Here is a 17,994-nt window from a genome sequence, read left to right as displayed (position 1 = left end):
ATAAACAGGTGCTGACCACACTCCACGCAATTAACATTTATAAATCACTGACTGCTTCGTGAATTTCACACCAGCATCCACTATGGTGACAATCGTATTGGTCATAAGACAAGCTTCAGTATACTTGACATACTTAATTAGCAGAAACACTTCTTCATTAACACACTAGGATTAAATTAGAATTCAAGAATCAAAACACCCTATCTGGAGAAGATATTTAGATATCAGGGGGCCAAAGAGATGGCTCTGTAGTTAAGACCACTGGCTGCTCATTCAAAAGATCCAGGTTAGAGTCCAGCACCTCTATGCATGGCTCACAGCCATCTGTAACTCCAGTACCAGGAAGGTCAAAGTTCTCTTCTGGCCTTCATAGGCACCAAGAATACATACAGTGCATAGGCATACATGTAGACGAAACATCTGTACACATGAATAAAAATAAACTTTTAAACTAATAAATAAAAGTTTAGAACTTAAACCAAGCACTTTAGCTAATTCATGGCTCAAACAAGAACAAAGAAATTAATGAATATTTTGAACTGAAAAATATTTTGAACATAGTCTATCAAAATGGAACACAATTAAAACTGTACTCAGAGGAAAATCTAGAGCTTTAAATGTTTATCTGGAAACAAAACCCTCAAATCTATAACCCAACTTCCATATTAAGAAGCCAGGGGCTAGAGGGGGGTGATAAAACCAAACACAGAAGAAACAAACTCGAACCAAAATAGAATAAGTCCAGTACAGTCTGCTGTGTTGATTATAATCAAAATTACTGGACAAGAGAAAAAGACTCCAGGTCTACAAGATCCACAGAGATGAGTCTCTGTGGTGGTCTTCCCATTTTTAAGGAATATTTTTATCCATTGATAATTTTCATACATCTATATACCGTATCTTAATTGTATCCACCCTAATTTCCTCAGGACACACTCCAACCTACCCCTCCCAGCTTCATATACTCTTCTTTTATATGACTGAGCCCAGCCAATGGTGCCTGTACATTCATGGGTGTGGGGCCACCCTCTGGAGTCTGGGATACCTAGCAGTAGCCACATCCTGGAAAGAAAATGTCTTCCCTTCCTCTAGCAGCCCTTAACTATGGATAGCTCCTCAGTTACGGTGAGGCCTTCTGAGTGCCTCTCAAGTTCATACTAGAATGTTGAAGATTGATTTTATGTTGGTCGTGTGCAGGTAATCAGCCATGGCCGCAGTGAGCTCGTGAGCACAGTGGTCCTATCATGTCCAGAGACAGGATTTCACAACACTGCTCCTCTTCTACCTTCTGGCCTTTCCCCTGTCTGCACCCTCTCTCTTCTGCAGTCTCCTGAGTCACCAGGGTTTGATGTAGTTGTCTCTTGAGGGCAGAGTGCCAACTTCACGCTTTCTTAGGACTTGCCCTGTTATGGGATGGGTCTCTGCATTAGCTGTTGTCTAACTGTTTTAAGAGTTTCTCTGTGGCTCTCTGCTCCTCCCTGTTCTAGAGACAGCGGCTTCTTTTCGTGCAGTGCCAGCCTCGTTCCAGAGACACGATGGTGAAGGTCGGAGTGAATGGATTTGGCCGTATTGGACGCCTGGTTACCAGGGCTGCCTTCACTTCTGGCAAAGTGGACGTTGTTGCCATCAATGACCCTTTCATCGACCTCAACTACATGGTCTACATGTTCCAGTATGACTCCACCCATGGCAAGTTCAAAGGCACAGTTAAGGCTGAGAATGGGAAGCTTGTCATCAATGGGAAGGCCATCACCATCTTCCAGGAGCAAGATCCCGCCAACATCAAATGGGGGGATGCCGGCACCGAGTATGTTGTGGAGTCTACCGGTGTCTTCACCACCATGGAGAAGGCTGGGGCCCACTTGAAGGGTGGGGCCAAGAGGGTCATCATCTCCGCCCCTTCTGCCGATGCCCCCATGTTTGTGATGGGTGTGAACCATGACAAGTATGACAATTCCCTCAAGATTGTCAGCAACGCTTCCTGCACCACCAACTGCTTAGCCCCCTTGGCCAAGGTCATCCATGACAACTTTGGCATCGTGGAAGGACTCATGACAACAGTCCATGCCATCACGGCTACTCAGAAGACGGTGGATGGCCCCTCTGGGAAGCTGTGGCGAGATGGCCGTGGTGCTGCCCAGAACATCATCCCTGCGTCCACTGGCACTGCCAAGGCTGTAGGCAAAGTCATCCCAGAGCTGAACGGGAAGCTCACAGGCATGGCCTTCCACGTTCCTACCCCCAATGTGTCTGTAGTGGATCTGACATGCCACCTGGAGAAAGCTGCCAAGTATGATGACATCAAGAAGGTGGTAAAGCAGGCATTGGAGGGCCCACTAAAGGGCATCCTGGGCTACACTGAGGACCAGGTCGTCTCCTGTGACTTTAACAGTGACTCCCACTCTTCCACCTTCGATGCTGGGGCTGGCATTGCTCTCAATGACAACTTTGTAAAGCTCATTTCCTGGTACGACAATGAATTCGGCTACAGCAACAGAGTGGTGGACCTCATGGCCTACATGGCCTCCAAGGAGTAAGAAGCCCGCCCTGGACCACCCATCCCAGCAAGGACACAGCAAGAGAGAGGTCCTCGGCTGCTGAGCAGTCCCTTTCCTAACTAACCCTTGACACTGAGCATCTCCCTCACAGTTTCCATCCCAGACCCCCAGAATAGCAGGAGGGGGCTTAGGGAGCCCTACTCTCTTGAATACCATCAATAAAGTTTATTGCACCCCTCAAAAATAAAAAGAGTTTCTTTGTGGCTGGAGAGACGGCTTAGCAGTTCAGATTATTTGTTCTTGCAGAGGACCCAGATTGAATTCTCAGCACCCACAAGGTGGCTCACAACTGTCTGTAACTCCAGTTCTAGAAGATCTGACATCCTCTTCTCACATCCTCAGGTACCAGGCACACACATATGGTACACATACATACAAGCAGCCAAAAGATGCATAAAGTAAAACAAACACTAAATATTAAAACAAGCAAATAAATATTTTTTAAAAGATTCTCTGATCAAGGTTGACAACAGCATTGATTTATAGGAATAACCATTTATATAGAGAAGGTGGTTAGTCTGACAACACATCCATTTAATAAAATATTAGTAGTGGGTTTTCTGTCTAGGTCCTAAGGCCTTCCAAGCATGAGCATGTGAGCATATTTACAGTACAGGCATGAATTTTCTGTTGTGCAGCAGGCCTGAAATACAATTTTTAAAAGGCCGCTGGCTACTCCAATGACAGTTGTGCCACTATTGCACTGGTCTGCACATCTTGACCAGAAGGTCAGTGTTGTAGTAGACAGGGTCCAGTGCTAGGTGAACCCATTTGTGACCGTTTCTCCCCAGGAGCCTGGATAACACTCGCCCACCCCACAATGAAAACTAGTCGACAGGAAGAAGTCTGCAGCTTGGTTTCCTTCTCCTGCAATGGAAGTGCACAGTGTCAACAGCTATAGGGTTTTACCATCTCGTTAGAGTGCACAACCTAGAGAAAGACAACAGTCTGTTATTTGGGGATCTCTGGGCCTCCTTGACCAATAACTCATACAGGGGTATCCCATGCTTGGGCCCCTGGATTTTCATCTAATAAACAACCTTAGCCTTCTAAGGAAAGGCATTTCAATGCGGGTGCCTCCTTTCAAAGTCCTTTTAAAACGTATACTTTAAAATTAGTTTGCCAAGTAGGGGATTTTTTTAATCTTTCCATTTTTGTTCGTTTGATCAAAAGTAGGGTCTAATCATGATCATTGTGGTTTCCTATGTCATGAAGCAAAAACAAAAGAATTTATGACCAACAGACCTACCCAAAAGAATTGCTGATGATCTTCGGGCTGATGACATAGAAAGATGACATAGAGGGGGGCTTGGGATGCAAAGAGCCACAGAAGACAAAGATGCAGCAAAAACGACTCTTCTCTATCAGATTTTAAAACATGCATGACTGTTGAAAGGGGAAAACAATGTATAGTGGATATTATGTCTACTGTCTGTAGACATAAGAAGGAAGGTAAAGGGACTGAGAGGTTTGAAGGGGCCTGTATTTCACCTGAAATGGTGAAATGGCACCTGTTGGTGGAGTGTGATGGTTTGGGGGTGCACATTGCAACCCCTAAAGTATCAAAAACCAATAGGTGAATTGAAATGGAATATTCATTACCCCAAAACAGGTTAGCCCAATATAATACTGAATATTCAAATAATCTAAACTAATTTGGAAAACAGAGGAATAAAAATTGGATGAAAAACAGAATTTAAGAGCTCTACCTTCAACACAAAGACAGACAAAGGATGCGGGAAATACGCTGAACTGAAATGGCCATGTTCTCCTCAGAGCGGCATTCAGAGCATGGAATATTTCAGAGATAATGAGGGACATTTCAGAATAACAGGGTTCGGTTCAACCAAAGACACAGCATAATTCAGACAGATTATCAAAGTGTGTGAAACTGGAAGTGGAGGAACCTAAAGAAGAGATCACCAAGTCTATGATGGTCGTGGAGATTGCAACACCCTTTGGCTGTTCAGAGAACAGGTAGAGGGGCTGGAGAGATGGCTCGGTGGTTAAGAGCACTGACCCCTCTTCCAGAGGACTCAGGTTCCCAGCACCTGCCTTGTGCCTCGTGACCATCGAGTAACTGCAGCTTTAGGGGACCTGACACCGTCTGCTGGCCCCAGCAGGCACCAGAGACACACATGGTACACACAAAGACAAAATACTCATACGTATGAAATAGTAACAAGTGATTCAAAAGAAAAAAGAGCAGGAAGAAATTCAGCAGCAATGAGGAAGCTCTGAGCTCTGTCGGCTACCTTGACTAGAGTATTTATCTAGAGAAAATCAGCAGCGCTGTGGACGATGTGAGCTCCGTCAGCCCCTTTTTTGGAGTGTTGATCTAGAACACTTTCTCCAGGAACCGCACAACGGTCATTCCTGTCAAGCGTCCACAGAACAGTCTCCAAGACAGTCCACATCAATATATACCACCATCAAAACCAGTGACAGTAACAGCATTGGAAAACTGCACAGGGACCTTTCCAGAAGGCCAGACTCGTGCACTGGGCTGAACAGATAAACCAATACAGACATTAAGCACAGAAACTGAGCCTCGGCTGGACATGAGAGACCACACAGCCTGTGACCATTGGCAGGGTGATTGATGAGGTTATAATCAATTAAGTTGTTTTCTGTTTCTCATCTTTGTTTTGTTCTTATGAAGCTGCCTGGTCACGTTGCTGACTGGCGTGCTCAGAAAGCACTCTGGAGCAGGAGGGGGCCTGTCAGACAGGAGCAAGAAACTGTGCTGCTCTATCACACAGAATGGTGGCTGTGGGTAACAGCAAGGTACTGTGTGCTCAAAAAAAAAAAACTAGAAATGAGGATAAGTGAGGACAGGTATGTTTAACTTAAAACATTATACAATGTATACATATATGGAAATGTCATATGGTACCCTTTAGTATATTTTTATGTGTTGGTTAAAAATAAAGATTTGAAAGCCCCCCCCCCCACACACACACACCAAAAAAGCCTTCTTTGGTTCTGAGAGCGGCCTAATTAGTGAATCCTTCTGTTTTGTTTGCTTTGCTCAGAGAAACGCCACGGAACTTAATTAGTCTAGAATGTTCCTTTCAGCAAGCCAGTGCCTAATCTCCAAGGATCATGGGGTTCATACGGAAATCAATAATGTAAAGACATTTGGAAAATGCAGCTATTTGAAACTTGCTGTCAGGTATCTACCTGTTTCTGTGTCCCTTGGCTTTTGGGTGGAGACACTTCACAATGAAAATAAAACTTGAACAATTATAAACCGACCCCAAATGACAACTTGGTGATCGTAAAATCATTGCAGCTTTTCTCAGTGATAAAGACCGTGGTGAAAGGGTGGGGGACAGAAAGATGGGAAAGCAACCTAGGACCTCCTGCAGCCTCCCAGAAGGACAAACCGTAACAACCAACTACATGAGTGAAAGAAACTCTCCACGCAGGTCATCACACGTGAGACACAAGTCAGGGCTCCGTGTGTTCCGTGACACAGGGCATAGCAACCAAGGGTTCAATTCTGCAGGAGGTGTTGAACTATTAAAAGAAGATGAGAAGAACCTTTAAGAACCCTGCTTTCTTCCCAGCATCCTTTACTTGGCATTCCTCTTCGTTATCACCTTCTTTCCCAACCCTAACCACCCCCTCAATTTTAGAATCTCTGATGAGACCGGATCAAAGGGCTTCAGATACAATGAGCAAGGCTGACCTGGGTCATGGTGCTGTGGGGACCTGCTCCTCGTCACAGCCCTGCCTACTTCTCCCTGCCTGGCCTCTGGGTAAACTTTACCCCAGGTTAGTGCCTCCATTACAGGAGCAGAATAAACCACTTGACCCGGCTGTGAGAATATGGGTGAAATCGGAGTGCTTGGTCTTACTTTCCTTACTTGTGAAATACAATACGGGCAATTAGCTGTTTCACAGGGGTTGCCAGGTTTAAACAAGACGACAGGCATAAAGTGCCTCATCACCAAGAAAAGCTTACAGATGGTGTAATGCTAAAGACCCCCTGGGGTGGTAGCTGTCTCAGGAGCGTGGTGAACCAGCTTATACTAGGAGGGATGACAGAGATGGGTAGCTGGTCATCAGAATCTCCGCCCTCCTCCTCCACAGGGTGGAGTTGGTACTTGTAAGCTAAGCACAGGGGAGGTGGGAACAGATGATCCCCTGGGGCTTGCTGGCCAGCTCCCAAAGCTTAATTGGCAGACTCCAGGCCAGTGAGAGGAACCATCTAAAAAGTATTAAGGCTGGGAGGCGTTGACACATGCCTTTAATCCCAGCAGAGGCTGGTGGATCTCTGTGAGTTCAAGGACAATGTGATTTGCAGAGGGAGTTCCAGGATAGCCAGGAAAGTCCAGGGCATTTACACAGAGAAACTCTGCCTCAATAAATAAATAAATAAATAAATAAATAAATAAATAAATAAAAGTTTTAAGAAGGTGGACTGTGCCTAAGGAATAACACATTCTCTCTCTCTCTCTCTCTCTCTCTCTCTCTCTCTCTCTCTCTCTCTCTCACCTGTACATATATATAAAAATTAATGTGATGTCCAAAAGCTGCAGCGAAACCCTGTCTCGAAAAACCAAAAAAAAAAAAATTGATATGATGTACAAAAGGTACCATGCTCAATCCATGTTGGTCATTATTGTTAACATCACGAAATTATCAGACATTATCTGAAAGTTAGCTAATTCTAGGAAATTATTCTACTTTTATAGCCCATCTCCAAGTGACTGTGACCATTATAGGTACATTAAAATGATAAAAGAACAAACCTTTTTTTCAAGCCCTTAAGGTTTTTCATAGAGCACATGTCTTGTTAGAATAGTCAACTAGGAAGTTTGAAAACCAAAGCTGCGGAATCAGTCCCTCAAGAGCAGGAAGTGTGGATTTAATGCTAGCGTGTTACTCAATTTACAATGACTGAAAAGCCCAATTCACCTGCGCTCTCTGTGGTTCCCTGTCAAGATGGCTGATATTAGTGACATTCAACTGCAGAGCTAGCTGTAGCCAGCAGAGGGCAGTGCTGCACACAAACCTCGCCTCTCTGGAAGCTTCCCTGGGACTCTACATTGTCCATAGTTTGGAGTCTTTCCCCCCACCCCCTTTTCTTAAATTACTTGTCTCTGAAAGAAAAGCCATGACGTTTTAGGAATGTGAGACACTGCTCGGCTTTATCTGCCTGTGATGCGTGCGTTTTGTTATCCTGCCTGTTTCTGCCGGCTGCAACAGATTCAGATGCCATGTGACGGCATTGTCGGCTGAGAGGGTGGGGATAGGCACTGCAAGAGGTGGAAAGTGGGGAGCCTCCCAACCCCCACCTTTTCCTCAAGTCTGCCGGTGCAGGCACCTACTCCCCTTGTCTTTTTTTGGGTCACTTTTCACTCGCCTTGTTTCTGCCACTGACTCCACCCCCTTTTCTCACACACTATAGCAAACCTGGGAGTCCCATGACTTCCGGTGATGCCGAGCTGTGAGTGTGCCTATGATGATACTCAGAAGCCCCTGTGTGAGACTTGGGACACACTGGTGAGCCCTGTAAGGTAACGTGTGGTTCTCGTCTATCACTTCTCTCTTCATATTGCTCCAGCATGGCTCTGGCACCACCTTCCCGGCAAAGCTTTTCTGGTCCCCTGGACTGATGCCAGCACCCGTGCCTTGATGAATGTGACTTAATGTCAGCTCCTCACTGTAGCCCCTCCTTCTCTAAAGCCTGGAAGTCTGGACTGCTTCTCCTCCCTCCGTCTTCGTATTTCCGGTCCTTCCTCACGGCAAGCTTTGAGGACCTTGAGGACAGAAACCGAGAGTGCTCCAGGGTGGGGTACCCTGACTCACTCAGTGATTAGGGGCTGAATTGGGGGCCAGAAAGTTGTTGCTTTCTTCCTTGAGGACTTCTGCCGACAACAACCCCTAGCCTCTTTCTCGGGAACTCCCAATCTCCCTCGCAGGGCTCCCGTCTGTTTCCCTCCCATACTTCTGACCTTTCAGAGAAAGATGAGTCAACCACCCTCTCTAGAGACCGTAACCATTCCCTTTGTCTTCAGTCTCTCCAGATCGCATGCACTGTTGGCCCCATCTCTCTTTCTCTTTGAACTTCCTCCCTTGCTTTCTCCAGTGGACTTATCTTTCCCGAGCTCCTGTCCCCTTGGAGCAGCCCGTTGTCCTCCTACGGGCAGCCCAGGCAGCTCCCAGTCCTCCTGTGAGCAGCCCAGACTGTCTCCAGTCCTCTATAGACAGCACAGACTGTCCCCAGTCCTCTATAGACAGCCCAGACTGTCCCCAGTCCTCTATAGACGGCCCAGACTGTCCCCAGTCCTCTATAGACAGCCCAGACTGTCCCCAGTCCTCTATAGACAGCCCAGACTGTCCCTGTCCTCCTATAGACAGCCCAGACTGTCCCCAGTCCTCTATAGACGGCCCAGACTGTCTCCAGTCCTCTATAGACAGCACAGACTGCCCCCAGTCCTCTATAGACAGCACAGACTGTCCCCAGTCCTCTATAGACAGCCCAGACTGTCCCTGTCCTCTATAGACAGCCCAGAGTGTCCCCAGTCCTCTATAGATGGCCCAGACTGTTCCCAGTCCTCTATAGACAGCACAGACTGTCCCCAGTCCTCTATAGACAGCCCAGACTGTCCCTGTCCTCTATAGACAGCCCAGAGTGTCCCCAGTCCTCTATAGACAGCCCAGACTGTCCCCAGTCCTCTATAGACGGCCCAGACTGTCCCCAGTCCTCTATAGACAGCACAGACTGTCCCCAGTCCTCTATAGATGGCCCAGACTGTCCCCAGTCCTCTATAGACAGCCCAGACTGTCCCTGTCCTCCTATAGACAGCCCAGACTGTCTCCAGTCCTCTATAGACGGCCCAGACTGTCCCCAGTCCTCTATAGACGGCCCAGACTGTCCCCAGTCCTCTATAGACAGCACAGACTGTCCCCAGTCCTCTATAGACAGCCCAGACTGTCCCCAGTCCTCTATAGACAGCCCAGACTGTCCCCAGTCCTCTATAGACAGCCCAGAGTGTCCCCAGTCCTCTATAGACAGCCCAGACTGTCCCCAGTCCTCTATAGACAGCACAGACTGTCATGTTTTCAGCCCTTGCAACTTAAGTATTGTTTTTCTAATTGTGACCCAAGATGAATGTGGACTTAGCTCTAACCATCAGGGCAGAGTGACATCTTGGCCACAGAGGCCGGCTTAGAGCAGCCATATCACGATCAGCTGATCGCAGATACCATTGGTGGAACTGGTGGGAGATACATTGTTCTTCCGGTTGGAGGACCTAGAACAGGAGTTGTCCCTATAAGAAGTCCCCGAGCCAACACAGGAAAGAATAAAAGGAAGAGAGTAAAAATAATGAGTCTTTTCAATTCCATGAATTTATATATCCCCTTTTCATCGAACCAGCTGGAGCTCCTTTTCCAGCGTTGCCTGTCCCCACACATCCTCCCTGTTCAGTACAGTTGTGTGAGCCCTGCTGTTTCATGCAGACTGTCAGTCTTGTGTCTCCTGTAGGCAAGATCAGCTGTGCTCACTGCTGACACATTGATTGTGCTGTTCTTCCCAATGCCAGCCCAATGGAGCAGAAGACAGCTGCTTAAGAAAGGCCATAGTACTCTGGTGCAAATGCCGGACCTCAAAGGTGATTCCTGGGCTTCTTTGGGCATCTCCTCTCCCCAGGAGCACACTCTCTTTCCCACCTTGGGAAGATCGGTGCCTCTCATAAGAGCCTCTGTGCCAGAGCTTCTCGGCTCCCCCCTCCCCACACACACACACTGTGACTGCTCTCAGTGAGTGTCTGCTGTGAGGTTTTTATTTTAGTTCAGTTAGTGTCTGTGGGGAGAAGAGGAATGAGGAGAGCAGAAAGCATGAAGACACGCAAGCCAAGAAATCTGCTTTTCTCTGGGTACAGTGGCAGGCACCACTGACAGGCCAATGCCAGAACTCAGGGGGCTGAGGCAGGCCGACCTCTGGGAGTTTGAGGCCAGCCTGGTCTACAAGAGCTAGTTCCAGGACAGGTTTCAAAGTTACAGAGAAACCCTGTCTCAAAAATCAAAACCAGACCAAACCAAACCAAACAAACAAAAAACCATGAGATCTATCTATATAGCTTGTTGTGTTGTTAGCGGCAAGACTTGCACAGAAAGTCTTCCTTCTAAACCCCAGTTGCTCTCTCTTCTGATTCATTTACATCATTTTTGCTGCTGTTGCTTTGGTTTTGGTTTTGTTTTGTTTTTGGAAGGGGTGATTTTATTAGCTTCTTTAATAAACATTTTAAACTGAGTGTTCAGACTACAGGTACTTGGCTTTCAATGGTGTAGCAGGGAATAATTGCAGAGGATACTCCCAGAGTCCTTTAGATGAGAGGCACCATGGCCTACCCTTCCTAGAGAAAACCTTAGTAATCAAGAAGTCTTAGTAATCAAGAGAACCCTCCCCGCAAAGTGACAGAAGCCAATGACCTGCCTGAGGGAAGCTTTCTGCCTTTATCAGACACTCCACCAAAATATAGAAACCACCACCAAAAATCCCCACCAGACATCTGCCTTCTCTGTCTGCAAGGATTTTTTTCTGTCTAGACATGCCTTGAGCAACTAGAAGAGTCATCACAGGTCCAGCTGGCCCAGATTTTTCTTAGAAGCCCTCTCTGCATTGCAGCGTATTTAAAGTGGTAGTCTCTGCCTCCAGGGGACGGGAGGTCTGAGGAGGGAATGGGAGGTCTGAGGAGGGAATGGGAGGTCTGAGGGAGGAATGGGAGGTCTGAGGAGGGAATGGGAGGTCTGAGGAGGGAATGGGAGGTCTGAGGAGGGAATGGGAGGTCTGAGGAGGGAATGGGAGGTCTGAGGAGGGAATGGGAGGTCTGAGGAGGGAATGGGAGGTCTGAGGAGGGAATGGGAGGTCTGAGGGAGGAATGGGAGGTCTGAGGAGGGAATGGGAGGTCTGAGGAGGGAATGGGAGGTCTGAGGAGGGGACAGGAGGTCTGAGGAGGGAATGGGAGGTCTGAGGGGGGAATGGGAGGTCTGAGGAGGGAATGGGAGGTCTGAGGGAGGAATGGGAGGTCGGAGGAGGGGACGGGAGGTCTGAGTTGGAGATGACGCTGTGCATCCGTGCATCAAGTACTCACGCCTGACTATTACTCAGAGCCCACTATGGGTGTGCTCTGTGAAACCCTAGGAAAAGATGCCAAGGCATGAGGCACTGTCCCAGGCGTTTACACACTAAGCTGAGAGATGGGACACGTACCCACACATACAATCTTCCTCTCAACTGGAAGCCTCTGGTGGGGGTTCTTACACACAGCCAGAGAAACTGAGAACTAGTATCAGTACTGGAGCCTCACCCCAGGCAGCTAAAAGAGAAATGGCTGGGTGTGGCCCAGCATGAAAGCGTTGCCCGTGATATGATTGCAAGGTGTTGTCTGAGCTCAGAAACGTTGGCCTACATTTCCTTCAGAGATCAGTTTGCCTTTCTTGATTTCCCCAGCCAGAAGTTGATCAGTCAGTGCTGTTAAGTGATCCTCAGGTCCCTTGGACTTCCATTGAAGAGTTGACAGTAAGCCTCAGATCAAGCCATCTGAGTGTGAGGAAGAGGAGAGAACACATAGGAAGCACCAGTTCACCCCCCCCCCCCCCGCAGGCTCCTTCACTCAAGTGGAGGACCAGGAGCCTTTGGTGAGGCTCTAGAGATGGGAGAAGGTTTTGAAAGTCATGATCTATCAAACCACAGTTGAATTCCAGGGTTAATCACGCAGTTCGTGGCAGCAAATTAAAAGTGTTCTTTTTTATAACTCAGAGTTCAGCTCCCATCTGTATCCAAATGGGAACTGGAACAGCTGAGGGGTGGCTAAGGGTAGAGCACCTGTTTTACATGTATGGCGCTCTGGGTTCAACTACTGGTACCTCCAAATAAAAACGTGCTCACAGCTGGAATCTTTGGGAAGCAGCAAGAATGATCTAGATTGTCCTCCCCAACCTGAATCACTTGAGCACGCTGCTGCCCAGCGCTGGTGCAGGACCCCCACTCACGAGGCAAGCTGGACCATGACATCCCAGATCAGACATTCTTAGGCCCTGACAGTGCTGCCTGGCTGGGGAAAGAGGCTCCGTCTTGATTAAAGTTGTCTTTTAATTCCCTTTGTCTGACTGGGTTAGATCAGCCGACACTAATGCATGTCCAAAGGATGGCCAGAGCTCGCGGCCAAAGCCTCCAATGCCCTGACCCCCCCCTCTCTAATTGTCCTGACCAATATATCTGCCTGCTCTTGCTGTCTGTTTGGGCCAGCCAGGCTCCAAGCACCCTCCCTGCCTTCCGAACGCTGGCCCAATGTCATTAATTGTGAACATCAGGGGAGGTGCAGATTGGGAACTTTATACATGAGGCTCCAAGCACCCTCCCTGCCTTCCGAACGCTGGCCCAATGTCATTAATTGTGAACATCAGGGGAGGTGCAGATTGGGAACTTTATACATGAGCCACAGAAAAGGCATGCCTCTGAGGGAAGGAGGCGCGCGCTTCCAAGTCGTTGTTCATAAGCATCTGGGTGGACATTCGTTCAGAGGTGGCAAGTTTTCCAGAGCCTCAGATGAGCGCCAAGGGCTTATTCAGGACCTACTGTTTCAGAAAACAAGAATTTTCTCATTAGTTTTTTAAAAAATCCTACTCTCAGGATCGTTTTAAGGGAGACAGGCCTTCCAGAACAGACCTCGGCATCACAGATCTTTTCCCTGGACTTCAAGGAAAGTGTTTCAAGCGTCAGTGACATGCGGTACAGTACAGTCCTCCACACACTGCTGAGGGAGCTTCCCTGGGCTGAAGGGTAAGCTCAGACCATGTGACCACCTCTGTTCTCAGGTCTCCCGCCCTGTACCCCCAAAGGTTTTTATTTCAAATGACACTTCCAGAACCTTCTGGATTGTGCTACCAGTCAAACTCAATATTTTCCTTTCTCTGTAGAGACCTGATGTGTACTTAGTGTAAACATCAGCTTCTGCAGGGCTGTATACGGGCTGTGGTAGGGTGGTTACCTTAGGGGACATTTCAGGTCTCCAACCTCCTGTTGCCCCATACCCTAGACACCAGACTAGCATGTCCGATATTTGTGATACATTCCAGGCTACAGTAGCCAGGGTCTTTGTTGATCTAGTCATGTTGTGTATTCGCACTAAGCTGAAGAAGGACAATGCAACTGAAATATGAACTGGGCCAATTTTGTAAGGGGTCTGGGTACCAGAGACTCACATCTTGAGGAAATAGAGTTTGACCTAGTTGAATAAGGCTAAACTTTAAGATAGAGTGGTTGATAATCCCCAACTACATTTGTTCTTAAGCACACAAATAACTGTAGCTCTCGCCCTTCAACAAGAAAACTTCTCTTTGCAACAGATAGAGACCATGACAGAAAACCACAACCAAACAGAATGAGAAGTCTTGGAGCCCAGTCCCAGCGGACACATCCACAAAATAACTCCCATGTGTGAGGCTCAGGGAACATTGCGGAAGAAGAGGCAGAAAGACTGTAAGAGTCTGAGATCAGGGAGTTTGCACTGATATTGTGTCTGCTGAAAATGTCAGAACCAAACGTCAGAGCAAAGAGCCTTTGCCCAAACATGAGCTGAACAGCAGAGATGCCAATGTGGACAGCCAAAGACCTGGAGGTCTCGACCATACACAAAGAACTACAGGTAACCAAGGAACCAGGAGCAGAAAAATAGTCTTCCTCAGGGAAGAACTTACCAATGGGTTTGTCTAAAACCAAAAGTCAGCCCTGAAAACATAGGTAACATTATAAGTAGCTTATGAAAACATAAGTAACATTATACAAACTGAGCAAATTATATTTATATATTTAGGAATATGTATGTATGAATATATTATCACATATGTAATGAAAAATGATTCCATAAGTTTGAAAGAGAACAAGGAAAGATATATGGGAAGGTTTGGAAGATGGAAGGGACGTGGGGGATGATGTAATTATGTAATTATATTATAATCAGAAGGAGGAGGAGAAGGAAGAAGAAGAAGAAGAAGAAGAAGAAGAAGAAGAAGAAGAAGAAGAAGAAGAAGAAGAAGAAGAAGAAGAAGAAGAAGAAATAATAATAATATTGGCTAAGAGCTCATTTTAATGGCTATGGATGTACAGATATACCCCAGTCATAGCTCTGGACCCAACCTAGGTGGTCCCTGCTCTCATAAAGGCTTACTTACAATCTCTAATAAACCTTTCTTGCTATTCATTATGTTTTAATCTGAAAAGTCCCTCCACAGGCTCAGTTTTAAAACTCATAGTCTCCAGCTTGTGGCACCGTTTTAGGGGATTCTGGAAACTTTGGGAAGTAAGGACCTGGGAGAAGTGAGTCACTAGGGGAGGGTCTTTGGCTGTCCATGTGGCCTTGGAACATGATAGCCAGCCTTTGGTTCCTGTTGCACTCTGCTTCCTGATCAGCCAGAATGTGAACAACCTCAGCTGTGCGGTTTGCTGCAGCCATCAAGAGCTGAGACGTTCTACTGTGTCATCCACACCATGATGGACTGGGATTGAACAATGAGCCAAAAGAAACCGCCCCTTCGGTTGTTTCCATGAGATACAAATGCACATATTTTTCAAAAGAACTCATTTGGTCAACTCTGCTCTTCCTTGGCTCCGTTCTGAACAAGGTTGGGAGGAAAGGGGAGATGCCTCCTCGGAGCCTGTACTTACGGACAGCATTTTCAGTTACTCTGTCATAATAGGAGGTGACATGGGAGAATTTGGCCTTCTACACTCCTTCCATCACCTTAGTTCCCTCAACACCTTAGGCTTTTTAATATGTGTATATATAACTAAATAATTATAATTTTTTAAAATATAGTTTGCATTTATTGACTCCTCCATTTGGCGAAACATTTTTATACCTTCGTTTGCTCTCCTAAAGCATGCATTAGTCACAAAATAATGAGCTTTGTAGTAACATCTCGTTCATATGCATCGCGGCTCAGGTGTTAGTGCAGGAGATGCCAGGCTGCACTTCCAGGGAGGGAAAGTGGAATAAGCGCGGCTTTAAGATCTCTGGCTCAGCTACACTAACAGACTGCAAGGACAGGATGCTAATGACCCCCCTGCCTGGGCTCAAGACCAGCTGCTGACATCTGTCAACATTGATCTAAACAAACACAAAACTTTATTCAGATCAGTTAAAAAACACTATCCTGAGTGAGGTAAGCCAGACCCAAAAAGAGGAACATGGGATGTACTCACTCATATTTGGTTTCTAGCCATAAACCAAGGACATTGAGCTTATAATTAGTGATCCTAGAGAAGCTAAATAAGGAGAACCCAAAAAAAACATATAGGCATCCTCCTGAATATTAACCTTCAGCAAGCGATGAAAGGAGACAGAGACAGAGACCCACATTGGAGCACAGGACTGAAATCTCAAGGTCCAAATCAGGAGCAGAAGGAGAGAGAGCACGAGCATGGAACTCAGGACCGCGAGGGGTGCACCCACACATTGAGACAATGGGGATGTTCTATTGGGAACTCACCAAGGCCAGCTGGCCTGGGTCTGGAAAAGCCTGGGATAAAACCGGACTCTCTGAACATAGTGGACAATGAGGACTGCCGAGAAGTCAAGAACAATGGCAATGGGTTTCTGATCCTACTGCACGCACTGGCTTTGTGGGAGCCTAGGCAGTTTGGATGCTCAACTTACTAGACCTGGATGGAGGTGGGGGTTCCTTGGACTTCCCACAGGACAGGGAACCCTGATTGCTTTTCGGGCTGGGGGGAGACTTAATTGGGGGAGGGGGAGGGAAATGGGAGGCGGGGGCGGGGAAGAGACAGAAATCTTTAATAAATAAATAAATAAAAAAAAAGGAAAAAGATTCCTTATCTAGATTCAGCTTCAGAAAAAGTACGAGAAAGTGATTTGGTTTTTATTTTCATCACACACTATACTCCGGACCCTCCTGCCACCAACTTTCTTTAGTCTTGGGGTGTGCTGTCACAGCCAGGGTACTTTCTCTGAGAGAAAGGCAGGCTGAGGGCTTCTACATAAGCTCTCTGTCAGGTGAGAATCTTTTCTCCCCAGCTGCTCTAAGGTGGAGTGAGGCCAAAACTAGAGAAAGCAAGGCAGAATACCCTTCCTCTGGCCTCCCAAATGTTTCATTAGAAAATAAGGTTGGAGGCCGGGCGGTGGTGGTGCACGCCTTTAATCCCAGCACTCGGGAGGCAGAGGCAGGCGGATCTCTGTGAGATCGAGGCCAGCCTGGTCTACAAGAGCTAGTTCCAGGACAGGAACCAAAAGCTACGGAGAAACCCTGTCTCAAAAGTCAAAAAAAAAGGTTCTATGGTGATATGCAAGATATTCGTCAGTATTGCTATAGGATAGGGTCATTTCAGGTTCCCTATCCTCAGCTGCCCAAGGAACTAACTGGGGACATTGCCTTGGGCTCCTGGGAGCCACTCTAGGTTCAAGTCTCTTGCCAACCCTAAGGTGGCTCCCTTAACTAAGAATTGTGCTTCCGTGCTCCCCTATCCAACCTTCCTTTATCCCAATCACCCTGTTTCCCCAAGTTCCCCCCATTCTCCCCTTCTCACTTTTCTCTCCCCATCTCCCCTTATCCCCATCCCACCCCACCCCCAAGATCCCAATTTTCTCCCCGGCAATTTTGTCTACTTCCCATAGCCAAGAGGATAACTATATGTTTTTCCTTGGGTTCACCTTCTTACTTAGCTTCTTTAGGTTCACCAATAGTAGACTCCATGACCCTTATTTATGGCTAGAAACCAATTATGAGTGAGTACATTCCATGTTCATCTTTTTGGGTCTGGGTTACCTCACTCAGGGTAGTGTTTTCTATTTCCATCCATTTGCATGCAAAATTCGAGAAGTCATTGTTTTTTACCGGAGCGTAGTACTCTAATGTGTATATATTCCACAATTTCTTCATCCATTCTTCCATTGAAGGGCATCTAGGTTGTTTCCAGGTTCTGGCTATTACAAATAATACTGCTATGAACATAGTTGAACAAATGCTTTTGTCATATGATAGGGCATCTCTTGGGTATATTCCCAAGCATGGTATTGCTGGGTCTAGGGGTAGGTTGATCCCGAATTTCCTGAGAAACCGAAACACTGATTTCCAAAGTGGTTGCACAAGATTGCATTCCCACCAGCAATGGATGAGGGTACCTTCATCTGGTGATGGATGGAGATAGAGACAGAGACCCACACTGGAGCACTGGACTGAGCTCCCAAGGTCCCAATGAGGAGCAGAAGGAGGGAGAAGATGAGCAAGGAAGCCAGGACCACGAGGGGTGCACCCACCCACTGAGACAGTGGGGCTGATCTATTGGGAGCTCACCAAGGCCAGCTGGACTGTGACTGAAAAAGCATGGGATAAAACCGGACTCTCTGGACATGGCAAACAATGAGGGCTGATGAGAAGCCAAAGACAATGGTACAAGGTT

The 17,994-nt window shown here is 47.0% G+C and overlaps 1 pseudogene; it reads left to right on the top strand.

Annotated features, from left to right (window-relative positions):
• Positions 1-1,489: 1,489 nt before the first annotated feature.
• On the top strand, positions 1,490-2,721 carry LOC142852015 (glyceraldehyde-3-phosphate dehydrogenase pseudogene; annotated as a pseudogene).
• The last annotated feature ends 15,273 nt before the right edge of the window (positions 2,722-17,994 follow it).

Source organism: Microtus pennsylvanicus, chromosome 6, assembly GCF_037038515.1.
Source record: "Microtus pennsylvanicus isolate mMicPen1 chromosome 6, mMicPen1.hap1, whole genome shotgun sequence".
In the NCBI taxonomy this organism is placed as follows: domain Eukaryota; kingdom Metazoa; phylum Chordata; class Mammalia; order Rodentia; family Cricetidae; genus Microtus; species Microtus pennsylvanicus.
Note: the sequence above shows the minus strand (reverse complement) of the source record. Positions and strands in the feature narration are given on the sequence as shown.